General features: G+C 62.3%; 1 non-coding gene across 1 annotated transcript; it reads right to left on the bottom strand.

Annotated features, from left to right (window-relative positions):
• Window positions 1-7,804: 7,804 nt before the first annotated feature.
• Window positions 7,805-7,923, bottom strand: LOC131873432 (5S ribosomal RNA). Its single transcript, XR_009371386.1, has one exon. It is a non-coding gene; the product is annotated as a 5S ribosomal RNA (ribosomal RNA).
• Window positions 7,924-10,455: the final 2,532 nt, after the last annotated feature.

Raw genomic sequence — 10,455 nt, 5'->3', positions numbered from 1 at the left:
GTTATGAGCTTGTCGCAGTGTGTACTTAGCAAACCGCGACCCACGTGCGAATCCACCCCGGCCACCCACCCCCGTCGAGGTGCACACCCTCCCTCGCGAAGTGCGCCCCGTTCGCCAAGTGTGAGCCCTGCCCGGGTGCGCGCACCTTGCTAGGGCGTCGGGTGTGCACCCGGCCCGGCCTACGTGCGTGCACCTGGAGGGGGCGTCGTGTGCGTGCAGTGTCCCGTCTGCAACGCGGTGCCCACACACCACCTCGGGCGCAACGACCTGCGCTCACATGTGGGCCGAGTGCACCTTGGTGCATGTTCGGGGCGCCTCGGGTGCACGCTCGATCTTGCCCCGGTGCACCAAGGCGCTCGGTTTGCCCCGGGTGCGCACTTGGTGCAAGGTGGGCACCCAAAATAGGGATCAAGCACCAAAACACAAGTTTCGGGATGCAAAATGGGACCCAAGGACCACAAATGCGTTCCAAGACCCATGATGGGTCCACGAGAACAAAAATGTGTTCCGAGACTTAATAAACAAATATTGGGTTTTAGGAGAAGAAACATGCTCTGATGCCCAAAACGAGAATCGACCCCGAAAAGGCCACAGGCCAAAAGTGGGATGCGAGACAAAAAAAAATGGGACCCGAGGACCAAAATTGGGTTCCCAGGTCGAAGACAGGGCAACCGGACAAGAAACGACCTCTAAGGCTCGAAATGAGTCCCGACGACTAAAACTTGACAAGAAGCACCCATCAGGCACCCAACTCGACACCCATGGGATGCCGACCCACCCGGGCTTCCACCTAGCACACCTTGGCACCCACCCACCCTCGCACCCAACCTCGCACCCAACTTAGCACCTTTGAACCCACATTGGCACTCACCCTGACCCTGGCACCTTGGAACCCACATTGGCACTCACCTTGACCCTGGCACCCACCTTTGCACTCACCTTGGGACCCACCCTGGCTCCCACCTCGGCACCCACCCAGACACCCACCTTGGTTCCTTGGCACCCACCTTGGATCCTTGGCACCCACCCCGACACCCACCTTGGCACGCAACTTGGCTACTTGCCACCCACCTTGGCTCCTTGACGCCCACCCCGACAACCACCCCGTGACCTACCCTGGCTAGGGTTGGTGCACACCCACCCTGGTGCCCACCTTGGCACCCACCCTATGACCCACCTTGGCACGCACCTTAGTACCCACCCCGTTACCCACCCTAGGACCCACCCCGTGACCCACCTTGGCCAGGGTGGGTGCCTTGGTGCGCACAACTTGCCTGGGCTGCACACCAGGGCGGGCTCAAGATGGCACCCGCGTTCCGTTTTTTTCACTATCTTTCAAAACGGAAATTTTAAAATCTCATTTTTTTCTTTTTTTTGCCTTTTCTGGAAATTAGTGAAGGCAGCGCATCAAAGGTGCGCAATGCTGGTGCGAACCCGGGAGCGCTCCGATGTGTGCTCCAAGGTGCGGCGTGCACGAAGTCCGAGCCCGGTTTGCCCCGGGTGCGCACCTCGCGTGCACCTTCGCCGGGGTGAGCACCTTGGCTGGGTTGCGCGCCCTGGTGCGTACCAAGGAGCGCTCTGAAGTGTGCTCCAAGGTGCGGCGTGCACGAAGTCGGAGCCCGGTTTGCCCCGGGTGTGCACCTCGGGTGCGCACCTCGCGTGCACCTTCGCTGCGGTGGGCACCTTGGCTGGGTTGCGCGCCTTGGTGGGCACCATGCAGTGCACGAAGTCGGAGCCCGGTTTGCCCCGGGCGCGCACCTCCGCCAGGGTGGGCACCTTGGTGCGCACAACTTGCCTGGGCTGCGCATCAGGAAGGGCTCAAGATGGCACCCGCGTTCCGTTTTTTTCACTATCTTTCAGAACGGAAATTTTAAAATATCGTTTTTTTTTGCCTTTTCTGGAAATTAGTGAAGGCAGCGCATCAAAGGTGCGCAACGCTGGTGCGAACCTGGGAGCGCTCCGATGTGTGCTCCAAGGTGCGGCGTGCACGAAGTCGGAGCCCGGTTTGCCTCGGGTGCGCCCTGGTGGGCACCATGGTGCGCACCAAGGAGCGCTCCGAAGTGTGCTCCAAGGTGCGGCCTGCACGAAGTCGGAGCCCGGTTTGCCCCGGGTGTGCACCTCGGGTGGGCACCTTGGTGCGCATGCCTTGCCTGGGCTGCGCACCAGGGCGGGCTCAAGATGGCACCCGCGTTCCTTTTTTTTCACTATCTTTCAAAACGGAAATTTTAAAATCTCATTTTTTTTTGCCTTTTTCTGGAAATTAGTGAAGGCAGCGCATCAAAGGTGCGCACCTCGCTGCCCACCACGGTGCGCAACGCCGGTGGGCACCCGGGAGTGCTTCGAAGTGTGCTCCAAGGTGCTGCGTGCACGTTGTCGGAGCCCGGTTTGCCCCGGGTGCGCACCTCGCGTGCACCTTCGTCGGGGTGGGCACCTTGGCTTGGTTTGCCCCGGCTGCGCTCCGAAGCGGGGTTATTGGAGCGCCGCCTCTTTTTTTGTCGGAGCGTTTGGTGGGGTTTCTCGCATTGGCTCTTCCGAGGCCCGGTTGCCACCCTGGCGCGCACGAAGTCGGAAGTAGGGTTAATTGCCCGGGTGCGCACCTTTGCCAGGGTGGCACCTTACCTGGGCTGCGCACCAGGGCGGGCTCAAGATGGCACGCGCGTTCCGTTTTTTTCACTATCTTTCAAAACGGAAATTTTAAAATCTCCTTTTTTTTTTGCCTTTTCTGGAAATTAGTGAAGGCAGCGCATCAAAGGTGCGCACCTCGCTGCCCACCTTGGTGTGCTCTGAGGTGCGCACCCGGGAGCGCTACGAAGTGTGCTCCAAGGTGCGGCGTGCACGTTGTCGGAGCCCGGTTTGCCCCGGGTGCGCACCTCGCCTGCACCTTGGCCGGGGTGGGCACCTTGGCTGGGTTTGCCCAGGGTGCGCTCCGAAGCGGGGTTACTGGAGCGCCCCCTCTTTTTTTGTCAGAGAGTTTGGTGGGGTTTCTCGCATTGGCTCTTCCCAGGCCCGGTTGTTGGGTGCGCTCCCACCCTGGCGCGCGCGAAGTTGGAAGTTGGGTTAATTGCCCGGGCGCGCACCTTCGCCAGGGTGGGCACCTTGGTGCGCAAACCTTGGCTGGGCTGCGCACCAGGGCGGGCTCAAGATGGCACCAGCATTCCCTTTTTCTCACTATCTTTCAAAACGGAAATTTTAAAATCTCGTTTTTTTTTTGCCTTTTATGGAAATTAGTGAAGGCATCGCATCAAAGGTGCGCACCTCGCTGCCCACCTTGGTGTGCTCCGAGGTGCCCACCACGGTGCGCAACGCCGGTGCGAACCCGGGAGCGCCCCGATGTGTGCTCCAAGGTGCGGCGTGCACGAAGTCGGACCCCGGTTTGCCCCGGGTGCGCACCTCGCGTGCACCTTGGTGCGCACACCTTGGCTGGGTTGCGCGGCCTGGTGGGCACCATGGTGCGCACCAAGGAGCGCTCCGAAGTGTGCTCCAAGGTGCGGCGTGCACGAAGTCGGAGCCCGGTTTGCCCCGGGTGCGCACCTTCGCCGCGGTGGGCACCATGGCGTGCACGAAGTCGGAGCCCGGTTTGCCCCGGGTGCGCACCTCGCGTGCACCTTCGCCGGGGTGGGCACCTCGGCTGGGTTGCGCGCCCTGGTGCGCACCAAGGAGCGCTCTGAAGTGTGCTCCAAGGTGCGGCGTGCACGAAGTCGGAGCCCGGTTTGCCCCGGGTGTGCACCTCGCGTGCACCTTCGCTGCGGTGGGCACCTTGGCTGGGTTGCGCGCCTTGGTGGGCACCATGCAGTGCACGAAGTCGGAGCCCGGTTTGCCCCGGGCGCGCACCTCCGCCAGGGTGGGCACCTTGGTGCGCACAACTTGCCTGGGCTGCGCACCAGGAAGGGCTCAAGATGGCACCCGCGTTCCGTTTTTTTCACTATCTTTCAGAACGGAAATTTTAAAATATCGTTTTTTTTTGCCTTTTCTGGAAATTAGTGAAGGCAGCGCATCAAAGGTGCGCAACGCTGGTGCGAACCTGGGAGCGCTCCGATGTGTGCTCCAAGGTGCGGCGTGCACGAAGTCGGACCCCGGTTTGCCCCGGGTGCGCACCTCGCGTGCACCTTGGTGCGCACACCTTGGCTGGGTTGCGCGCCCTGGTGGGCACCATGGTGCGCACCAAGGAGCGCTCCGAAGTGTGCTCCAAGGTGCGGCGTGCACGAAGTCGGAGCCCGGTTTGCCCCGGGTGCGCACCTCGCGTGCACCTTCGCCGCGGTGGGCACCATGGCGTGCACGAAGTCGGAGCCCGGTTTGCCCCGGGTGCGCACCTCGCGTGCACCTTCGCCGGGGTGGGCACCTTAGTGTGCAGACCTTGGCTGGGTTGCGCGCCCTGGTGGGCACCATGGTGCGCACCAAGGAGCGCTCCGAAGTGTGCTCCAAGGTGCGGCCTGCACGAAGTCGGAGCCCGGTTTGCCCCGGGTGTGCACCTCGGGTGGGCACCTTGGTGCGCATGCCTTGCCTGGGCTGCGCACCAGGGCGGGCTCAAGATGGCACCCGCGTTCCTTTTTTTTCACTATCTTTCAAAACGGAAATTTTAAAATCTCATTTTTTTTTGCCTTTTTCTGGAAATTAGTGAAGGCAGCGCATCAAAGGTGCGCACCTCGCTGCCCACCACGGTGCGCAACGCCGGTGGGCACCCGGGAGTGCTTCGAAGTGTGCTCCAAGGTGCTGCGTGCACGTTGTCGGAGCCCGGTTTGCCCCGGGTGCGCACCTCGCGTGCACCTTCGTCGGGGTGGGCACCTTGGCTGGGTTTGCCCCGGCTGCGCTCCGAAGCGGGGTTATTGGAGCGCCGCCTCTTTTTTTGTCGGAGCGTTTGGTGGGGTTTCTCGCATTGGCTCTTCCGAGGCCCGGTTGCCACCCTGGCGCGCACGAAGTCGGAAGTAGGGTTAATTGCCCGGGTGCGCACCTTTGCCAGGGTGGGCACCTTACCTGGGCTGCGCACCAGGGCGGGCTCAAGATGGCACGCGCGTTCCGTTTTTTTCACTATCTTTCAAAACGGAAATTTTAAAATCTCCTTTTTTTTTTGCCTTTTCTGGAAATTAGTGAAGGCAGCGCATCAAAGGTGCGCACCTCGCTGCCCACCTTGGTGTGCTCTGAGGTGCGCACCCGGGAGCGCTACGAAGTGTGCTCCAAGGTGCGGCGTGCACGTTGTCGGAGCCCGGTTTGCCCCGGGTGCGCACCTCGCCTGCACCTTGGCCGGGGTGGGCACCTTGGCTGGGTTTGCCCAGGGTGCGCTCCGAAGCGGGGTTACTGGAGCGCCCCCTCTTTTTTTGTCAGAGCGTTTGGTGGGGTTTCTCGCATTGGCTCTTCCCAGGCCCGGTTGTTGGGTGCGCTCCCACCCTGGCGCGCGCGAAGTTGGAAGTTGGGTTAATTGCCCGGGCGCGCACCTTCGCCAGGGTGGGCACCTTGGTGCGCACACCTTGGCTGGGCTGCGCACCAGGGCGGGCTCAAGATGGCACCAGCATTCCCTTTTTCTCACTATCTTTCAAAACGGAAATTTTAAAATCTCGTTTTTTTTTTGCCTTTTATGGAAATTAGTGAAGGCATCGCATCAAAGGTGCGCACCTCGCTGCCCACCTTGGTGTGCTCCGAGGTGCCCACCACGGTGCGCAACGCCGGTGCGAACCCGGGAGCGCCCCGATGTGTGCTCCAAGGTGCGGCGTGCACGAAGTCGGACCCCGGTTTGCCCCGGGTGCGCACCTCGCGTGCACCTTGGTGCGCACACCTTGGCTGGGTTGCGCGGCCTGGTGGGCACCATGGTGCGCACCAAGGAGCGCTCCGAAGTGTGCTCCAAGGTGCGGCGTGCACGAAGTCGGAGCCCGGTTTGCCCCGGGTACGCACCTCGCGTGCACCTTCGCCGGGGTGGGCACCTCGGCTGGGTTGCGCGCCCTGGTGCGCACCAAGGAGCGCTCCGAAGTGTGCTCCAAGGTGCGGCGTGCACGAAGTCGGAGCCCGGTTTGCCCCGGGTGCGCACCTTCGCCGCGGTGCGCACCATGGCGTGCACGAAGTCGGAGCCCGGTTTGCCCCGGGTGCGCACCTCGCGTGCACCTTCGGCGGGGTTGCGCGCCCTGGTGGGCACCATGGTGCGCACCAAGGAGCGCTCCGAAGTGTGCTCCAAGGTGCGGCGTGCACGAAGTCGGAGCCCGGTTTGCCCCGGGTGCGCACCTCGCGTGCACCTTCGGCGGGGTTGCGCGCCCTGGTGGGCACCATGGTGCGCACCAAGGAGCGCTCCGAAGTGTGCTCCAAGGTGCGGCGTGCACGAAGTCGGAGCCCGGTTTGCCCCGGGTGCGCACCTCGCGTGCACCTTCGCCGCGGTGGGCACCATGGCGTGCACGAAGTCGGAGCCCGGTTTGCCCCGGGTGCGCACCTCGCGTGCACCTTCGCCGGGGTGGGCACCTCGGCTGGGTTGCGCGCCCTGGTGCGCACCAAGGAGCGCTCCGAAGTGTGCTCCAAGGTGCGGCGTGCACGAAGTCGGAGCCCGGTTTGCCCCGGGTGCGCACCTCGCGTGCACCTTCGCCAGGGTGGGCACCTCGGTGCGCACACCTTCTCAATGTTTTCTTGCCTTTTCTGGAAATTGGTGAAGGCAGCGCATCAAAGGTGCGCACCTCGGTGTGCTCCGAGGTGCGAACCCGAGAGCGCTCCGAGGTGCCCACGAAGTCGAAAGTCGGGTTAATTGCATTGTTTTCCCCGGGTGCGCTCCGAGGTGCGCAACATCGGCGCGCACCAAGGAGGGCTCCGAAGTGTGCTCCAAGGTGCGCACGATGGCGTGCACCTCTGGTGCGCACGATTCGGAGCTCGGTTTGACCGGGGTGCGCACACCTTGGCTGGGTTGCGCACCTTTTGTGCGCTCCAAGGTGCGCACGAAGTCGGAGCTCGGTTTGCCCCGGGTGCGCACCTTCGCCAGGGTGCGCACCTTGGTGCGCACGCCTTGGCTGGGCTGCGCACCTTGGTGGGCGCCATGGTGCGCACCTTTCGTGCGCTCCAAGGTGCGCACGAAGTCGGAGCTCGGTTTGCCCCGGGTGCGCACCTTGGTGGGCGCCATGGTGCACTCCGAGGTGCCCAAGATTGGTGCGCACCAAGGAGCGCTCCGAAGTGCGCTCCAAGGTGCGCGCGAAGTCGAAAGTTGGGTTAATTGTCCGGTTTGCCTCGGGTGCGCACCTTGCGTGCACCTTCGCCAGGGTGGGCGCCTTGGTGCGCACACCTTGGCTGGGCTGCGCACACCTTGGCACCCGCGTTTCCTTCATTTTAAATTTTTTTTTTTTACAATCTCTCAAGTGGGAAATTCTATAATCTCAACTTTTTTTGCCTTTTCAGGAAACTTTTGAATGGAGCGCATCATTGGTGCGCTCCGAAGTGTGCTCCAAAGCTCTCTCCAGCTGCGTGCACCTGCCCCGGCCGCGCACCCGGCCCCGCCCAGCTTCGCTCACCTGTCCCGGGCGTCTGGTGCGGAACCTTAGAGTAAGAAACATCACCGTGCACCTTGGCCAACGTGCGCGACTCGACCGAGCGCGCACTGGCCGAGGTGCACACCGATTTCACCTGGGTGCGCGCGCAGCACCTCGGGCGCACCGGGGTGCGCGCACAACGCCCGGGTTGCACCGTGGCCTGTGTGCTCGGGGCGCCTCGGGTGCGCGCTCGGTGTCGCCCCCGCGCGCGCGGTAGTGCGGGCAGCGCACCCCGGCCCGGCCCGGCCCCGACGAGAACGCAAACGGGCAAAAGGTTTATTCAAATAGCATTGCGACGCCCGGCGAAAAACTAAAAAAGGGTGCAACACCGGGACTTCCCGGGAGGTCACCCATCCCAGTACTACTCCGGCCCAAGCGCGCTTAACTGCGGAGTTCTGATGGGATCCGGTGCACTAACGCTGGTATGATCGCACCCGTTATGAGCTTGTCGCAGTGTGTACTTAGCAAACCGCGACCCACGTGCGAATCCACCCCGGCCACCCACCCCCGTCGAGGTGCACACCCTCCCTCGCGAAGTGCGCCCCGTTCGCCAAGTGTGAGCCCTGCCCGGGTGCGCGCACCTTGCTAGGGCGTCGGGTGTGCACCCGGCCCGGCCTACGTGCGTGCACCTGGAGGGGGCGTCGTGTGCGTGCAGTGTCCCGTCTGCAACGCGGTGCCCACACACCACCTCGGGCGCAACGACCTGCGCTCACATGTGGGCCGAGTGCACCTTGGTGCATGTTCGGGGCGCCTCGGGTGCACGCTCGATCTTGCCCCGGTGCACCAAGGCGCTCGGTTTGCCCCGGGTGCGCACTTGGTGCAAGGTGGGCACCCAAAATAGGGATCAAGCACCAAAACACAAGTTTCGGGATGCAAAATGGGACCCAAGGACCACAAATGCGTTCCAAGACCCATGATGGGTCCACGAGAACAAAAATGTGTTCCGAGACTTAATAAACAAATATTGGGTTTTAGGAGAAGAAACATGCTCTGATGCCCAAAACGAGAATCGACCCCGAAAAGGCCACAGGCCAAAAGTGGGATGCGAGACAAAAAAAAATGGGACCCGAGGACCAAAATTGGGTTCCCAGGTCGAAGACAGGGCAACCGGACAAGAAACGACCTCTAAGGCTCGAAATGAGTCCCGACGACTAAAACTTGACAAGAAGCACCCATCAGGCACCCAACTCGACACCCATGGGATGCCGACCCACCCGGGCTTCCACCTAGCACACCTTGGCACCCACCCACCCTCGCACCCAACCTCGCACCCAACTTAGCACCTTTGAACCCACATTGGCACTCACCCTGACCCTGGCACCTTGGAACCCACATTGGCACTCACCTTGACCCCTGGCACCCACCTTTGCACTCACCTTGGGACCCACCCTGGCTCCCACCTCGGCACCCACCCAGACACCCACCTTGGTTCCTTGGCACCCACCTTGGATCCTTGGCACCCACCCCGACACCCACCTTGGCACGCAACTTGGCTACTTGCCACCCACCTTGGCTCCTTGACGCCCCACCCCGACAACCACCCCGTGACCTACCCTGGCTAGGGTTGGTGCACACCCACCCTGGTGCCCACCTTGGCACCCACCCTATGACCCACCTTGGCACGCACCATAGTACCCACCCCGTTACCCACCCTAGACCCACCCCGTGACCCACCTTGGCCAGGGTGGGTGCCTTGGTGCGCACAACTTGCCTGGGCTGCACACCAGGGCGGGCTCAAGATGGCACCCCCGCGTTCCGTTTTTTTCACTATCTTCAAAACGGAAATTTTAAAATCTCATTTTTTTCTTTTTTTTGCCTTTTCTGGAAATTAGTGAAGGCAGCGCATCAAAGGTGCGCAATGCTGGTGCGAACCCGGGAGCGCTCCGATGTGTGCTCCAAGGTGCGGCGTGCACGAAGTCCGAGCCCGGTTTGCCCCGGGTGCGCACCTCGCGTGCACCTTCGCCGGGGTGAGCACCTTGGCTGGGTTGCGCGCCCTGGTGCGTACCAAGGAGCGCTCTGAAGTGTGCTCCAAGGTGCGGCGTGCACGAAGTCGGAGCCCGGTTTGCCCCGGGTGTGCACCTCGGGTGCGCACCTCGCGTGCACCTTCGCTGCGGTGGGCACCTTGGCTGGGTTGCGCGCCTTGGTGGGCCACCATGCAGTGCACGAAGTCGGAGCCCGGTTTGCCCCGGGCGCGCACCTCCGCCAGGGTGGGCACCCTTGGTGCGCACAACTTGCCTGGGCTGCGCATCAGGAAGGGCTCAAGATGGCACCCCGCGTTCCGTTTTTTTCACTATCTTTCAGAACGGAAATTTTAAAATATCGTTTTTTTTTTGCCTTTTCTGGAAATTAGTGAAGGCAGCGCATCAAAGGTGCGCAACGCTGGTGCGAACCTGGAGCGCTCCGATGTGTGCTCCAAGGTGCGGCGTGCACGAAGTCGGAGCCCGGTTTGCCTCGGGTGCGCCCTGGTGGGCACCATGGTGCGCACCAAGGAGCGCTCCGAAGTGTGCTCCAAGGTGCGGCCTGCACGAAGTCGGAGCCCGGTTTGCCCCCGGGTGTGCACCTCGGGTGGGCACCTTGGTGCGCATGCCTTGCCTGGGCTGCGCACCAGGGCGGGCTCAAGATGGCACCCGCGTTCCTTTTTTTTCACTATCTTTCAAAACGGAAATTTTAAAATCTCATTTTTTTTTTGCCTTTTTCTGGAAATTAGTGAAGGCAGCGCATCAAAGGTGCGCACCTCGCTGCCCACCACGGTGCGCAACGCCGGTGGGCACCCGGGAGTGCTTCGAAGTGTGCTCCAAGGTGCTGCGTGCACGTTGTCGGAGCCCGGTTTGCCCCGGGTGCGCACCTCGCGTGCACCTTCGTCGGGGTGGGCACCTTGGCTTGGTTTGCCCCGGCTGCGCTCCGAAGCGGGGTTATTGGAGCGCCGCCTCTTTTTTTGTCGGAGCGTTTGGTGGGGTTTCTCGCATTG

The sequence above is a fragment of the Cryptomeria japonica genome, unplaced genomic scaffold, assembly GCF_030272615.1.
Source record: "Cryptomeria japonica unplaced genomic scaffold, Sugi_1.0 HiC_scaffold_1716, whole genome shotgun sequence".
Lineage (NCBI taxonomy): Eukaryota > Viridiplantae > Streptophyta > Pinopsida > Cupressales > Cupressaceae > Cryptomeria > Cryptomeria japonica.
Note: the sequence above shows the minus strand (reverse complement) of the source record. Positions and strands in the feature narration are given on the sequence as shown.